At 36.8% G+C, this 18,501-nt stretch overlaps 1 protein-coding gene across 7 annotated transcripts in view; it reads left to right on the plus strand.

Annotated features, from left to right (window-relative positions):
• LOC123787403 (uncharacterized) overlaps positions 1 to 18,501 on the plus strand; it is a 426,574-nt gene that overhangs the window by 129,468 nt on the left and 278,605 nt on the right. The window lies entirely within an intron of this gene.

Genomic DNA, 18,501 nt, shown 5'->3' on the forward strand with positions numbered 1-18,501 from the left:
AGAAAGCATGGAGGGTCACAATGTAGCTTTCAAATGCAGGGAAATCTAGCCTTCCATGTACTTAAGGACTAGAGGAGAATTTGGTATTGGTTAACACCAGTGATGTCTTTTATAATGAGACTGAACATGAAGTGGAGAAGTTGGTGCCTATTACTTCTTTATTCTTCTTACTTCCCAGTGACAGGTACAAATTGTCGTGTCTATAAATCCAAAATCTTTATAGAATTGGGAAACATAAGACTTGAAGGAACGAATGATGCATACTTACACATTATAGGGATTCCAATATGCCCCTTATTTGAATGCCTAGGTTAAGTGCTGTCCCTTCCAGTGTTCCCAGAATTTATCATTAGGTTGAAAAGATTCAGCAGTTACTTTGAGCCTGAAATTCTGTACCACCATAAGGCAAATAATAGACATGGATCCTGTCCTCAGGCCATAATAATCCAGAAGCTAATGGGCATAAAATAAAGAATAATTTTTACAGATGCAATTAAAGGCTTAATTGTAGACACTATGAATAAAATAGGGAGAATATTATAGCAATAGTTGGAGTAATAGTAATAGCAGCTAATGCTAACATGTGTCAGGTAATGTCTTGAGTCCTTTCTAAATATTACCTTATTGAGTGTCCCCATCAACCTGATGAGGTCAGTGCCATCACTGCCAGAATTTCATGGAGAAGCAGTGACTTGAGTTGTGTGACTGAAGTAGGTTGGTATTGACCAGAAAGAGGAGATGGAAGGAGGCCCTCAGGAAAAAGGAATTATGTGCATAAAGTTACAGAAGCCTGAACAAGCAAAGGACGTGGAAGGGCAGGAAGGAGACTGGTCTAAATACAGCCCAAGGTCTGGGAGGGAAAGGAGTTGTATCAGTTATGTATGTCGAGACAGTGGCGACCTTGAGAACCATGGAAAGTTTCAGTTTTCTGTTGTTTTTTTCCCCCCTTAGGGGAAGTTTCCTTATTTGTCTGTGAAAATCATAGGGATCCAGATTGAAATAAAACATACAATTTGATGATAATGTTGTAAATCATGTGTGGAGCAAGAGAAAAGATGGAAGGATAAACGAATAGCCATGAAACCGTGGTATGAGACAATTTTTCCCGACTTCCACTAAGACTAGGGAGTAGAACATAGCAAACTCAGTCAAAACATACCCTTGTCCGAGGAGTTTAGGCCAACTACAATGTTAGAGGGCACAGTTCCTAAGACCGCCCTCAATTTCTGACACCAAGTGCAAGTTTGTGGGTTTCCCAAACCACCCTTCAGTTCAATAATTTGCAAGAAAAACTCACAGATCTCACTGAAAGCTGCTATACTCATGGTTCTGTTTTATTACCATAAAGATATTAGAATTAGCCAGAAGAAGAGATGCACAGGGCAGAGAACAGGGGAGTTCTAGATTTGGAGATTCTGTTGTCTTCTACCCATGAAGTTTGGATGCAGTACTTTCCAAGAGTTGATGTGCGGCATCATATATAGAGTATTACCAATCCAGGAAGCTTACCCAAGCCTCAGTGTCAGACTTTATTGGGTTGTCAGCACATATTACTATCAGCTTACTGGCTTGCTTTCGGTGTGTGCCTGCATGGGAAGTCTTTCTCCATCCTTTCAAATGGTCTGTTTTCTTATATTTAATATATGCCTTTTATCCTTTTATGTTCTTAATCCAGCCTGAAAATCTTTGTCTTTTAATTGAAATATTTAGCTCATTATTGTTTAAGTTAGGTGCAAGCCTGTCATTTTACCATTTGTTTTATTTTAAATTTGATCTTTCCTTCTGTATTCTTTCTTCCCTGCCTCTTTGATGGTAATCTAATATTTTTGCTCCATTTCGTCTTCCCTATTAGCTTTTGAGTTGTGCAGCCAACACATCTGAAATCTGTTGATTTGATATTTTATCAGTTTTGGAAATTTTCAGCCACCATCTCTATAACTACTACTTCAGTTCCTTTACTTTCTCCTTTCCTTCTGGGACTCCAGTTACATATGTGTCAGACCATTTGTGTTCTGCATGTTGCTTCCTCTCTGTTCTATTTTTCCTTTTTTAAAATCTGCGTTTTAATTTGAATATTTTTTATTGTCTTTGAATTTACTAACCTGTTTTCTGCTTTGTCAAATCTGTTGTTAACATGTCTAATGAATTTTTAATTTTTTATATTGTATTTCTCAGTCCTAGAATGTGTATTTGAATCTTTTTTTTTTTTTTTTTTTTTTTACAGATTCCAGTTTTCTATTGAAATTGTCTTTTCATTCATTTTGGTCATTGTTTCTCTTTTTTCTTTAACATGTTTGTTTAAAATCTTTTCTTTATAACTCTGATTTGTGTATTAACTGTGGGTTTGCTTGTAATGTTTATGTTTTCTCTTAACTGTCCGTCACATTCCTTACCTAGTCACATGTCTCATGAATTTTTTTTTAAATTAAATACAGGACATTGTATATAAAAGAAGAATAAATCTAGAATTGATTTTATTTTCCATGTTAAGAGTAATGGGTGAACAATTTCAATTTAGCAAGGTCTGTGTTAAGGCTGTCTGGATGCTTTGGTTATAATCTGTTTTCTTTTGCTTCTTAATATCTGAAGGACAAGACTTGTTGAATGTTTGTTGTAGGTTTCTCCTTCTAGAAGAACTTTGTTTCTAAAGCACAAGATCCTGTGGGTGCTTTTACTTTGCCTTTTTATCTGAGTCCTTCTACCTCCCAAGATACCCCAAGACTCAGCAACTTTCTCACTGAGAAAACTGAGACATGGTCTTGGGGATCCTCTAGATTCTAATACAACATGCCAGCCCATGGAGTGTCATGAAAAACTCTGCTTGTTTTTTTTTCTTTCCTAAAGACTCTTTCTCCTACAGCAAGCGCAATTCATAATCAATACTTAATCTCAGCAAATGACTTCAAAGTAGAAACAGACATCAATATTAGCTCATATAAGAAAGACTCTATTCTTTGTCATATTAAATTCATTTAGTCCTCTTTGTTTCAATAGGTATGCAATGTCTTTAATAATATGATTTGGCAGTGGTAGTGATGGCCTGCTTTTCCTCTCCTCCTCCTCCCCCTCCTTCTCCTCCTTTCTTCTTCCTCCTCCACCTTCTTCTTCTTCTTCTTTTTTTGGCTTGGTTGTTGCAGTGGGCCTGCTTCCACCCCTACATTCTACTTGGATCCAGAAGTTGGGAAAAATATAAAGATAAAATAAGAGACCTGAAGGGTAATTTTTACCTTGCTAGACTTCCTTGGGTTATATTTCCAGACTCTGAGGGTTAATCTTCCTCTGACTTTAGGGATGTTTTAGTCATAAAATTTTGAGAACTGCCTCCATTGAGTCACTCATCCTCATTTTTAAATATGTATTTTGGGAATAATCAGGCCTATTTTGGTGTATTGTTTGTGTGCTAAACTGGGAAATAAAAACATAATGAAAGAAATTATGGTAGTAATAAATTATAAATTATAAATCATCATAAAGACATTAAGTGTCACAATTGTATTTGAACATATAAATCAGGTACAATTTCTTTATAGGCATATTCTTTTTTTTAACTACTGCTACAAGTATGGCTTATTGGGTGAGGACAGGGATTAGACCTAGTTTATGTGAGACTTGTAGAAGTTGAGGAAGATCATCAGAGTTCTTCGAAATATGTGTCAAATCCATCTTACAGCCTCCCTCAAGCCTGTCATGTTTTACAAATGATCAAAGTGGAACTAGCTTTAACCTCGGCTCTTGGGCAACAACTTAACTTTACATTACTGAGAGTGATAAAACTCTCCTAACTTTGCTAGAACATTGATTGCCTGGGGAGAGCAAATTGACTCTGAGAAAGTTTTGATTGCAATACAAATACACGAATATTTCTTGAGGACCAGTTATGATTCTACCACTCTGCTAAGCCTGTTAGGTGCTCAGACACTCTGAGTAAACCCTGAGCCCTTGTTTTAGCCTTGTTCTGCTTCTGCAGCTGCTCCCCTTCCAATTATTCCTTTTCAGTGTCTTGTAGACTGTGTCTCTACCTTGACCAAATTTGGCTGCTCCATTTAGTCAAATAATTTTGGTATTTTTGTTTTTGAGATCGAATAGAATGAGTTGAGTAATTTTAGTAACTTGTCTACAATGTCCACTTCTAGGACTTCTTGATGTCATCCCCTTAATCTTAATTGTACTCAGTCATTTCTGGACATTTTCTTTGTGTGGCTCCCTTTCCACAAAGCATTTGTGTGTGTGCCTGTGTGTTGAAGTGAAGGGTTGATAAAATAGACCCTCAAAAACTCAGATGAAAAAACAATAACAATCCCTTGCATATCGAGTAGAGTACCAAGGGATCCATAGTTCTGTCTCTTATCATCTCATTCTGTTCTTACAATAGTTCCCTTCATATAATTGGTTAGGAATACAGATACACTTTTAGAGAGTAGTTATTTGTTTATTAAAGATTAAAATGAAGAAAAATATCAAGAAAGAACTTTTCATTTTTTTAAAAAAATATTTTATTTATTTGACAGAGATAGATACAGTGAGAGAGGGAACACAAGCATGGGGAGTGGGAGAGGGAGAAGCAGGCTTCCCGCTGTGCAGGGAGCCCTATGCGGGCTTGATCCCAGGACCCTAGGATCATGACCTGAGCCGAAGGCAGACACCCAACAACTGAGCCACCCAGGCGCCCCAGAAAGAACTTTTCATTTTTATTGTCCAAGCTAACTGGGTTTAGACTCTAACAATATTGTCTTTAATAGATTTTAAAATGCAAGAACCTGTGTTATGAAGGCTATTTGACTTTTTTGTGTTCATTTCAGCAAATGGTAGTAGCTAAGTAGATGTGAACTGGTGAAAATGAAAAAGATAATTAATCCGAAGTACTATCTGATTGTTTCTTGAATGCAAATGGAGGTAAGAAAAGCAGCAATTGTAAAATGGCCCATTATTTCCATCAATAGCTCCATTCCCAACCACTCCCAAGAAATTAGCATGCTAAGTTAAATAGTATGGTGCTATGCAGATACCACCACTGAAGCAAATTCCTTGGTATACTCTTTCAACCAGTTGCAGTCTAAGCTCTTCCTATTTAGACATTCTTGATCCTTTATTGCATTGTTAACTCTTATGAATATGGTACTTTTCATTTTTACATTATGTTTTAGTTTATATTTCTCAGTTAATCTCCCCAGCAATTCTGTATAACAAATTGTTCTTTCCATTTCACATTAAAGAAAACTGAAGTTTATGGAAGCAAAGTGTCTTATCTTTGATTACGTGTTAGGATGGGATCTAGAATTCAAGCTTGGGTAAATGTTCTGTAGGAACACAAAAGAAACATGTATTCTGCTGTTGTTGAATTGTAGTCTTCCATAACTCTCAGTTAGGTCTGGTTGTTTTATAGGTTATTCAGAATTTTAATATCCTTAGTAATTTGTTGTCTGCTTATTCTCTCACTGAGCAAAAATTGCTAAATTCTTCAACTATGATTGAATATTTGTTTATTCTTTTAGTTTTGAGAACTTTTTGCTTTACATATTTTGGGGTTATGCTGTTAGATGTACATTTAGGATTGTTGTGTCTTCCTCTTGAAATGACTATCTCTAGTAATATTCTTGTCTTGAAGTCTGTTATGTCTGCTACTGTATCTGATGTTGTATCTATGCAATTCACATTACACCATTGTTCTCCAGAGACTATTGGAATGATACAGACCTTCTCCAAATGGCAGAACAAATCAACTTTTAATAATATATGGATGAGTCATTTGCTGAAAATTATAAGTTCCAGGTCAAATTTCTTTTGGCTTCTAGCATACCACTAGCTGGCTTGCAACACAAGCCAGTTGAGAATACAAACTCATTCTGAAAAGCCAACTCATAATTAGAAAGTTAATTTGCTCACCCTCAAAGTCACATAATGAATATCAAAGCCAAATATAAATTGCTTTTGTATTGTCCTTTATTTTGGACTATTTATCTCCTTGATTCTTTTATTAATGTAGATAATTAAGAGTTGGGTATATAAGAATGGTAATTTTAGTCTTCTCCTTATCTAAATAGAGCCACTTATTAGCACCCATCTTTGACACAGCATCCATCGTATATTTGGAGTTAGGCATCCTTGTGGTGGATGAATGAAGGAATGTTTCAGACATTTGCAGCAGGCGGGGTTGGACCAACTTTGAGAATGAAGTCATTTGTAAAGATGGGGAAAGTGCTGGTAGAGGGTACTATCTGGGTGCTAAGAGTTGGCAGTGAATTTACACTGCTATCAGCTCTCATCACAAAGGCTGGATGAGTATTCCCAATCTGCCCAAAGGTCAAGTTATTGCCCAAATAGATAACAAAGAAACTTAGCTCAGGAAATCTCCAACTAGTTGGTCAGTGGACATCAAAATTTTATTTGGTACAATTTTCAGCCAACAACTTTAGTAAAGCCATCAGTGGTCAAGGATGATGGCAGAAAAATTGTCAGTGCCCTTTCTTTCCCTTATTTGTTCAAAGTAATGCCTTACATTCATCTTTATTCAGAAATTTCAATTTCTGTGTTTTTCTCCAGCCACATAGTTACCAAGTAATACTCCATAAATCATAAGACTGTGGGAGAAATTAAAAACAGGACCTATTCACAGAGATGTTAAGAAACCCAAGCCTGGATGGTTGGATGGTGATGGGGGAAAAGCTGGTTGCACTGTATTTCTCAGCCTAATATAAGAGATACCACCTCTCCGTGAAAATGTTCAGTGAATGTGGAAGCCCCCACTCCACTTCTGAAACATTCAGAGGCTTTTTAGTACCTCTAGCTTTATTGATGAGACTGTCTTTAAACCTGTAATCTTCACTAAACAGCAGCTTTGGATAGAAAGCTCTGTTGAAACGATGAAGGCTGCACATAATCCATCCCTTTCTAAATATTTGAAAGGTGGGTTTCAAAATACACAGCGAATGTGGCCATTAATTTAACTTTTCGTCTAAGAGCAAGAGTCAAAGGTAATAAAGATCCAAATTGTTCAATGCACACAGAATCTAGAAGTGGGAACGCATCTCCCTTATGTGAATGCATTCATTTGCATTCTTATTAACTGAACAGAATCTTATGGGAATTTTTCTATACAGTCTGGTTGGGAAACAGAAGCGGAGAGCTTGTCCTGGTTCATCATGCACATGCTGTTTCCATGCAGTGGAATCAAGGTGAATGATTTGGGTTTATAAAGAGCCAATATCCACCGTGATTTATTAAGGATCTCCCAGGTAGGACTCCAGTGGCCACAGCTGTGTCAGAGTCATGAAACTCAAGAGTCTTATTCCCACATCGATTGCTAGTTTTCTAAAATATCTTACGCGTGGGCATTTCCACACAACAGTCTGCTTTTCTGGTGTTTGAAATAAAAGAACTTACCAAATTGAGTGATTTGGGGGTTGTTGGGAGGTGCACAGGACTGGCTATTAAAGCTGTGCTTATGTTCTAGCAATCTTCCTCCCAAATCATTATTGATTTGCCACATCCTGAGGCAGTTACACATTCACAGAAGGTTGATATCAAGCAAAAGTGAATCTCTCTCATTGTTTTTCATTTGACTTCTGCTCTCCCTAATTTACTCATTCATTTTCACTTTATAGAACCTGTATAAGTCAAACCAGACCCTTCCACACCACCCTCCCCTCATTCAGGGTCAAATTAACTAGAATTCTTCTTTTACACATTATGTTTTTACTTACATGTCTCCACCTTAGCAACTTCTGTGCCCCACATTCTTTCAATGATTACAACTACATAAAAATCTATTTATATTTTTAGGTTTATTTATGTTCACTTCATTCATTCATTTATTCATCCATCAGATATTTGTTGAGCACCAGCATAGCATGTGGCTGACACTGTTCGACGTATGGACACATGATGAAAAAGCCAGTGTTTTGTGGCATCCTGTTAATTATCCCAACTAATGTCTCTTGAATCCAACCACGCTCAATCCTGCTATCATTATCCTTACCTAGTGTTCTCTCTAGACTTCTGCAGTGGCCTCTCCACTGATCTTTCAGCATCCATTGTGGTCCTCTGCCAAACTAATCTCCACATTGCATGCAAAATGAAACTTCTAGAATTCAAAACCAATTCTATTGCCTACCTCCCAGTTTAAAACTGTCTAATGACTTCCTATCGCTCTAAAATAAAGGAAAAAAAGTCTTCAAACACGACAGTAAAGACCTTCATGATTTTTCCTTGCCTATCTCTTCAGCCCTGCCTTTGGCCTCATCTCCCTGTCTCTTGGTGATTGGCTACTCTTACACACCATGTTCCCTCTTACTACAAGGCCTTTGAACTTACTGTTCCTACTCCTTCAAATGGCTTTTCCACCCCCCTGCCTGTTAATTCAGACCTGAGCACCATTGCCCCAACCTTAGGGAAGTCCTTTAAAAGCTTCCTGATCTGGCCCATTCCCCATCTGTTGGCTCTGATAGCACTCAGTCCTTCTCCTTTTGTACATCTCACAAAATTCCTACTCAACACTTGTTGGTGTGGCCATTCAGTTACTGTTTCCCCCATAAGATTATGAGCCTCATGAAGGCAGGGACCAGGTCAAGCTGTGTCCTCCTCTGTACCCCCAGTGTTTACAACAGTGTCAGGTACCTAGTACGTATTCCACACATTCTTATTGATTAATGAATATTTGATCTCACCAGAGTTAGAATCTGATTCAAGGATGGCAGATAGATGTGGCCATCAGGAGCTGCATAAGTTCTCTGAATTTGTATGCAAACATTTTTATGATTATAGATTTTTTTTTTTCTGTGACGATGGGAAAGAGTTCTTAGCTTCCATCAGGTTCTAAGAGGAGAAAGTGATTTTAAAAAGTTAATAAGTACTTGAGGGAGACTCTGAGATTTTATTTTTGTTTGTTTTATCACCCTTTAAGACTGAGCTACTCACACAACTTTTTGTTTCATCAGTAACATGGCATAATATTTATGAAGGCCCAGAAGAACGGTGCTCAGTAAAAACATTAAGCAAATTCAGAAACACCAGGAGTTGCTATGAATTTGAATGAGAATTCAGCTTGAATTTGTTGCCTTGAGTTTTTTCCTTAAAGAGCAGAGACCTGGCTACAAACAAGAGAGGATTAGAATGTAGAGAGAGGATGATGGGTATAGACTTATTGCTAAGATTCAGTGGTCCAGTGGGAATCCGGGGCTGTTGGAAGTTAATGCAGAGTGACAGATTGATGCTTCGAGTAGATTTTTTTCCTCACACAAACAAGTCTCTAATTAAAGCATTTTATGTTTATATAGTTGTCACATCCAATAATTTAAAATTATCCTAATTTAAAACAGCATTTAAGAAACTCTAATTAGACTGTTAATAATTATGAATTTTGAAGTACTCATGTTCTCTTTCCTTGATTAAAATAAAGGAAAAAAAATTCCCCCGTGTCAGCCAGCTACCTGATTCTCGAGGTGGTAGTTAACTTAAGGTGAGCATATGGCGTAGACATTCTGCAAATGGGTGGAAAAATCCTACATTCCTTACTCACTCATTCAAGTCAGGGAGCAAATTATTAATTTCCTCAAGTAGTTGTGCTCATGTCATAAAATATGAGAAGAGTTTAGCTTTAAGAGATTCACAAATGTCAGTAGCTCCCCAAGAGTTACTGATTTAAAAATCTGTTCCTCTAAAAAGAAAAAAGCAGGGGGAAACAGTAAACACAACAGAAAAAAAGATCAAGATGAATTTGTTTCAATATTGTGTTTTAAAATGAAAGTTGGAATAGATTTGATGTCTCTCTATATGGAGAGGGAGGTCATATTTTTTTTCTTGATTACAGCACCCAAAAGAAATGTGGATAGTTAGCAGTCAGTTTAATTTCCATCATTTTAACTGAAAAAGTTGTGCCAATTAAGGATGCCTGAAGCTCTCCAAGCTCAGAACATTTTTGCTAGTACTTTTTCTTCAATTATTCTGAAGCACTAAATGTAAAAACAAATCTCTTAGATTACCACGGGGTTGGAAAATCAAGAGGTGGAAAAGAGAGCCAGTGACAAACCACACCAAAGCATAGGGGGGCCACCTTCCCGATTCAAGCACGAGGCAGTGTTCCCGCAGGAAAGAGTCTTCACATGGAAAGTGAGGGGGACGCATCCCCATCCCTTATCACTCAGCAGTTTCATTCTTTGGAATATCCCCAGGAGAAACTCTCAAGCTTGTACAACTGGAGATATGTGCAAGATGGTGCATAACATCTTTGATCACGGTGCAACTTTAGAAAACAACCCAGATGCCCAGCAGTGAGACACTGGATGAATCAGTGGAGAGTATTCATACAAGGGCATATTAAGCAATAGTCAAAACAGACAACTACAGGGTGACCCTAAAATATGGGTAGATCTTGGTGATGTACTACTAAGTGAAAAAGGTAGTTCCCAACATATTATGGCATGTTATCCTTTTTTTTTTTAAAGATTTATTATTTATTTGAGAGAGAGAGAGAGAGAGCACATGAGCAGGGGGAGGGGCAGAGGGAGAAGGAGAGAGTGAATCCCAAATCCCAAGCAGACTCCCCCCCCCCCCAGCTGAGTGCAGAGCCTGACAAGGGGCTTGATCCCAGGACCCTGAGGTCATGACCTGATCCGAAATCAGGTCAGTCGCTCAACTGGTTGACCCACCCATGTGCCTGGGCATGATATCCTTTTTATTAACTTGAAAACAACTAAAATGGATGCGAGTAAACTGTATACAAAGACAAGCAATGGAATGATGGGTGTGGAACTTAAGACCATGGTTACTTTGGACAGGTGTGGGAGAAGGCAGGAATTTGAGAAAAGACATGACTAGTTGTAGCATACCTTTAAGGTCCTCGTTTTGTTTTGAGTGACAGGTTTGTAGGTCCTTATTATATTGTTAAAAATAACTAAAGCAAGTGGCCATGCATGAACCAATGGTGAATGTGTGTCTTGAACTATACGAACCAGTTTAGAGAAGAAAACACCCAAAAAGGATACTTTCTGAACTTCTGAAGTTGAGACTGTGTCTGAGTTGAGAAAGGAATTTGGAAGATTCTGTCAAGTTACTTACTATTGGTTTCCTTTCATGAGAAAACAAATTGATTCACTAAAATACAGAAAGTGAAACTTCACAAAAATCAGAGACTTGGGGAAAGAACCATGAGACAAGTTAAAAACAAAAGATTATTTTTCCTGGAAGAATAATAGAGAATGAAAACTGGGGACCGGACGTCCTATTCTTTAGGGTCATCTCAAACTCACTTCTTTTATGTAAGCTTAGTATTTTCGAACTCTTACAAAGAATTTTAACCATGTGCACAAGTGGAACAGTATAATAAACCCCCATCTGTATACATCTCCCAGATTCAACAGTTATTATTTTATGAACACACTATACTTTTACTTGCTACTCCATATCCCTTCCCTGGTTTTTTGGAAGTGAATTCTAGATATCATATTATTTTTACAGGTAAATATTACAGGATATATCTCTAAAAGACAAGAACTCTTCCTAAACATAACCAAAATACTGTCATCATGCAATTCCTAAAAACAACAATGATTTCTTTAATAGCACTGAAGAACCAGCCAGTATTTATTATTTGCAGTTTGTTTGAAACAGAACCCAAACAAGATCTCTTGAGTCTTTTTTAATCTGCATTTCTGGTCCATTTTCTTTCCTTGCATTTTTATTTATATTTGTTGAGGAAGCTCAGTCCTTTGTCATATAGTTTCCCAATAATGAACTGTATCGTGTCTGTGTTGTGTATTGTAACTTGTTCCTTTGTCCTCCGTATTTCCTGAAAATTAGTAGTTCAGTCTGAAGGGTTAAACATATTCAGGGTCCATTTTGGCAAAACTACTTTACAGATAGTGATGTGTACTTCCACTAGGAGGAAAGTAATGTCTAATCGTCTCTCCTTTTGTAATGCTGGCAACCACTGGTGATCATGAGTTAATTCATTAAGTGATATAGAATAATGATCTTTTAATTTAATCATCACTTCTTCATTTATTATTCTGAAATCATAAACTGAAATCATTCTATAAAGAGAAAATTTCCCTCGTTGATAATGGTTTTTTGAGGTAATTCCTAAGCATTCTCGAAGTGGAATGAATAAATTTTTAGTATCATTACAAATTCATGGATTTAAACAAATTGTCATTCAAATTGTTCAATCTTCGGCCAGTAGGAGCATATTCAAGTGGTTCCTGAGTCCTTTTGCTGTCATGCTAGCCATCTTTAACAGTTCGTTTTCAGTCATAATGTTTATTCGAGGCATGTGAACATTTCCTGCTCCAGATTTAGAATCAGCCTCTTCTTCAAAGAGCTTTGGTTTCTTTTAGTGAGAAATGATATTTAGAGAAGATAGTGTAGGAACTTAACTATGCTGTTGGATTGGTCATTTTTGCATGCCTGTTCAGTGGAGAATGATGTGATATAATTTTTAAAAGAAAATTCATTATGAGTTTGTACTGAAACTTCAAATCTAATTCAGGACTACAGGGTTTTTACTAACCTCATCAAGCTACATCTAAATCTTCTTCCAGTCTTGCCTAAATTCCCATTTTTCAGCACTCTGCCGGTATTATTCATTTGCTTTGTCTCACGTTGCCATTCATAACAGTTTCAGAATAACGATATCAATCCCATTTCCAATGATAAATGAAAACCGTCAAAGATGTCTAATAGTCCTTTTTGTCCTTAGGGTACATGCCACTGGGGGGTATAGTCAAATTACTTGTTTGCTGATTTTGAAACAAGGTTTTGCCACCAAATAGATTTATAGTTGGGGTCATTTATTTCATTTTAAGTTAAAACCGTGTGGCTCTTGTAACTGGTACTGTTTTTTTTTCACCTGCTTTTATTTCGGAGTTCATAGGGATAGCTCATCACTGAGTTTCATAGTAGATGGAATTTTTTTTTCTAACTAATAGTTGCTCTGTTGGCGGTATCTACTAAAGCTGAATATATGCACGCACCATGATCTAGCAGTTCTACTCTTAAACAGTCAACAGCAAGACATATGTATATTCAGCAAAAGACTCATACTAAAATGTTCATGGGCCAAAACTTGAAACTACTGCAATGGCCATCAGTAGTAACATGAATAAATAAGTTGTGATATAGTCACACTCTGGATTTCTGTACAGCAATAAGAATAAGTGATCTACAGCTACACACAATAAATCAGGTGAATCTCACAAACGTGATTTTGAGAAAAGAAGACAGACACAAAAGAATATATGTTGTACGATTCCATTTATATAAAGCGTAAAAAAAACCCCCCAAAAAACCCTTAGTCTGTGTTAGAGGTCAGGATACCTCTTGGTGAGTAGTGTCTGGAAGGAGACGTAAGGGAGCTTCTGTGGCTGTCGGTAATATCTGGTTCTTGATCTCAGTGCTCGTTACATGAGTATCATCAATTTGTGAATATTTATCAATCTGGACACGTGTGAATTTCATAGATGTGTATTATACTGCAATTAAAAATGAAATTAACTGCTTCATAGCCATCTTCATAGCTTTATCATATAAACATACTTTTCTTCTAATTTAAGCACAAAGAAGAATGATGATAAGAAATAAAGGACTATGAAACATTAAATAATAAATACATGTGTCCATAGTGATAGTTCAATTAAGGAGTATGAGGCAGAACTCCTCTTTATAGATTAATTCCAGTTAATAAATGAGAAAAGAGTGATAGATTTAGAAAGCACTATTTTACAGCCACCAGTATAGTAATCAATATACACAAGGATGGGATCATCAGTTTTTGCTAAAACCAATGGATAAAGTACCCACCAGCCTCCTTCCTGCTCTCAGAGATTACTTACCAATTTCCAAGGGGGAGGAGACACCTTTATAATGGTGCGATTTGTTAGCTACTACCTTATGGAAGGGATCAAACATACATAGTGCTTGATATTGATATTTGACATTGAAATGATATTTGTCCCAGTAATGAGATGAGTTGATATGTGGCATCAGATGGAAAGCACTGGGATGTAGCTGTATACAACTGTACTGATGTAACATTTTTGCCAATATGTTTAATCTGCATCAAATCATGAAGAAACAGATAAATCCAGACTTTTGTACACGCCACAAGACAACTAGCCTCATCTCTTCAAATGTCAATGTCAGTGTCATAGAAGGAAAACAAAAGGTGGAGGAAATGTTAAGATGATGGGCTACCAGATTTAATACATGATCTGTTATTTGAAGAAAATCACTGTAAGAGCATTTGGAGGACAATTATAGGAACCTGAACATGGATAGCATGTTATTTAGTATTATTCTTTCAATGTTAAATGTCTTAGGTATGATACTGGTATTGTAGTTATATAGGAGAATGCTCTTTTTCTTGGAGATAAATGCTTAAGTACTTAAGAGTGAAGTGCTGGGATGCCTGCAACTCACTTTCAGTGGTTCAGCAAACATTAGCACATGCACACACCCAGGCACAGATATTGCAAATAGCGTGAACTTGGTGAGGTAGTAAATTAGTAATTGGTGATGGATAAATAAAGGTGAAGGTTCTACAAGGATGGATTGTGCTGTTTTAAAAATTATATATTAGGTTTCACATTTTACCAAATAAAATGTTGGAGAAAAATTGTGCATGTGGATAGTTAAAGTGACTTTTCTTAATTTAATTCAACTTAGTAATAAGTACCTAATGTGCTCTGGGAAGCATTATTCTTTGGGTGTTTTATAGTAAACAAAACCAATATGTGCTATGCAGTAATGGGTTAATTCAGCAGATTTGGGGTGCTTAAATCTTACACATTGCAAAGAAAGAACTAGACCTTGAGTAACTTCTGGGAGATAACCTCTGAGCCCTTGGAACATCCTGCCTGACAGTATCTTTGTATATTTGAGACCTTGAACCAGATCAGATAGTCTATGCTAAAAATGTGATTTATGGTAAATGCCTGTTTTTGTTTGCCTGGGGTCCTGAGCCATGCTACATCATTTTGCCCTTGGCTGGAGACTGAGTAGTCAAGGTCATGTGGGTTCTCCATACTTACATTTTCATAGACACCAAGGCTTGTGTAATCTCCCCTAGTTAGCAAAACTTTGTACCTGTTGTCACACATGCTAGGAGAATTAAACACCATACATGAAACTTCACTGAGAGAAGTTATATGAAGCTCCCATCTGGTTTCTGCTGGACTTTGCCTATGTGCTTTTGCATTTAATCTCTACCCTTTCCTTGTAATAAACCTCAGCCACAAGTATAACAGCCTCTCTGAATTCTGTGAGTCCTTGTAGCAAACCATGGAACCTGTAGGCAGATCTGAGGACTCTTGGTGCACCTGCCCTCTAGGAAATTTTAGTCAAGTTGGGGAGTCCAGTAAAGTAGCATGGACAATGCCAACTCAATTGCTGTCCAAGAACAAGAAGGCAGTTCTTTGGGAAACTTGGAGCATTACCATAACTTGTTCTGAAAGTCAAGGGAGGCTCCTAGAAAAAAAGTAATGTAGCTGTCCAATTTTTCCAGCACCATTTATTAAAGTAACTGTCTTTTCCCCATTGTATGTTCTTGGCTCCTTTGTCATAGATTGATTGACCATGTAAGTGTGGATATATTTCTGAGCTCTCTGTTCTGTTCCGTAGGTCTATGTGTCCATTTCTGTGCCAATGCCATACTGTTTTTACTGTAGCTTTGTAGTGTATCTTGAAATCTGGAATTGTGATACCTTTAGTTTTGTCCTTCTTTTTTCAAGATTGCTTTGGCTATTCAGGGTCTTTTGTGGTTTCATACAAATTTCAGTATTATTTGTTTCAGTTCTGTGAAAAATATTTTGATAGAGATTGAACTGAATCTATAGATTGCTTTGGGTAATATAGGCATTTAAACACTATTAAGTCTTCCAATACATGAGCATGGAATATCTTCCATTTGTTTGTGTCATCTTCAATTTCTTTTCAACAACATTTTATAGTTTTTAGAGTACCAGTCTTTGTCTCCATGGTTAAGTTTATTCCTAGGTATTTTATTATTTTTGGTGCAATTGTAAATGCACTTTTTCTCTTTCTGCTACTTTGTTATTGTGTATAGAAATGCTACCAATTTCTGGAAATGAATTTTCTATCCTGCAACTTTACTGAATTCATTTATTAAGAAGTTTAAAATTTTAAGTGGTTGACTTGTTAATCTTTTCCTTTATGGATTTTATACTTCCTGAATGGCTTACATTATAAAATTATAAATGAATTAGTTTGTGATTTTATTATCAATCCCAAGATTATAATTTTATAATTGTACTTTTAAAATTTAGGTATTTAAATATATATAACTCATTTTAATGTCGGGTGGAAGAAAGAGGCCCAATACAGATTTTCTAAATAGAAAATCATATCATGTGCTAATTAAGTTTTATCTCTTTTTAAATGTTCATATCTCTTATTTTCTTTCCATGTCTTATAGCATTGGCTGGGTCTTTCAGGACAATGCTGAATAATTCTGGTGGTTCTGATCATTCTTGTTTTGTTCTGACTTTAATGGCAATACTTCTAAAATTTCAGTATATGAAATTCACTGTAGGTTAATACCTTTCCTTAAGTTTCCTTTTCTTTTTACTTTATTAAAAGTTCCTTTAAAAATAAATAAATATGGAATTTTATCAAATGTTTTTCTGTCATTTGTTGAGAGGATGATAAGGTTTTCTTCTTTACTCCATGCTGGAAATAACATTAATGAATTCCTGAATGTTGAACTGTTCTTGCCCTCCTAGAATAAAATCTACTTGCTTGGGCTTTATTTTTCTTTTCATACAATCAATTTATTGTCTTATTTAGGATTCGTCATCTATATTATTACATAAGATGGTTCTGCATTATTCTTTTGTTCTGCTATTATTTTATTTTGGTTTCAGGAAAATTTAGCCTTGAGAATTCCTTGGAAATAGTTCTCTCTTTTTTTTTTCATGCTTTGGAAAAATTAAATAGCATATGACTCATCTTTAAAATTGTCTGGGTACCATTTTGGAGGTCAAGGTATATCCCAGAAATGTGAGGGAACTTACTGTTTAAACATGCTACTCTTTTTTTACTTGCAATCTCCCCCCACCCAATGTTAAATATTTCTCCAAGTTTTTCCAAAGATAACTACACTGAGAATGAAGTTTGCATTTAGTAAATCCTCCAGGTATCAAGACCTACCGTCCTTAGAAGGCAGTGGGGAGTTATAAGTAGCAAGAACTCTTTGTTCCCTCACCTGCTGAAATTTTAAACCAAGGCCTTTATTTATGTATTGAACATGAGTGAGCATGTGTTTGAGTGCAATTTACCTTTAGCATATAAAGTCACATCTGGAATCGAGTTAATAGCACCACATTTGCAGTCCATTATAGGGAGGTGTGAGCCTCCTCTTATAGATGAATGCTCTAGCCAGTTCCCCAGCGAACACGCTCAGTAATTTGTCTCTGTTGAGAGTAGCTCTTTGTCTCTATTTACTTACCTAGTTTCTTTACTCTTCTGAGAGAGAAAAGAGGTCACTTTATCTTTCTTTTTTTTTCTTTTTCAGTTTGGTGAATGTTGCTATATAATCTTTTTTTTCATTTTGGACTAATGTATAACTACTTTTATTATTATTTCATGGGTATTTAGTGGGGGGGGGAGAGACAATTTATACTAGCCAGCTGCATATGTATGACCTACCATCCTGGTTTCAGCAACTTTAAGGGTAGAGTCTGGTGACCAAAGCAGCAAAGTTTTATTCCAAAATGGCATTTGCTTAGGGAGCCACATCCCTCAGATTAGGACTGTCCTACTCTTTCCCACAGAGCCTGTTACCCAGCTGCCCACTGGACCTTGCTTCCCTTGATTACTGCCCCCCTCCCAGCCTGTCCTCAGCACTATATTAATCTGTATTCTTCAGAGTTATTGTCACTCATTGAATTGTCAAATTCATTTGTTTGTACCTTTTCATTATCTGTCTCTCCCTTAAAATGTAGGCACTATGAGACCAGTGACTTTGTTGATCTTACCCCCATTGCAATCCCAGGGGCCCAGATCAATGGAACACTCAATAAATGAATATAGGTGATGGCCAGATCAGCACCAGCTGTCCCCCAGAGAGGCCCTCATATGGCAGCAGGGTCCCTGAGGTCTCCCACTGAGTAGGGCAGGTCATTGACACCCCTCAGGCTTTTGTCATGTGAGGGTGTCTTTGGACTTCCCAGGCAGGGAATGTTACCTATCAGTGTTCTTGAGAGCAAGTGGAAGCTTTCCCAAAGAGTTTACCTTAAAGAGGAAGAGAGACATCTGCAGTCTGCTCATGAGTCCTTGAAAAGTGGCCTGCCTGTCATGTTTACCTATCTCTTCATTCACCGTTCTAAGCTTTTCATGTACTAAAGTGTAGCTGAGTGCAGTAATAGTTGTTAGTGTCATATAATCAGAGGCATGGTTTTGACAGGGAACATTCCATACCTGTCTTTGATTACTTGGGTTAGCTTAACCTCAATTAAGGAAATGGAGCATTCACCTGATGAATTCAAGGTGGGC

Source organism: Ursus americanus, chromosome 19, assembly GCF_024610735.1.
Source record: "Ursus americanus isolate L20-20 chromosome 19, mUrsAme1.1.p, whole genome shotgun sequence".
In the NCBI taxonomy this organism is placed as follows: Eukaryota; Metazoa; Chordata; class Mammalia; order Carnivora; family Ursidae; genus Ursus; species Ursus americanus.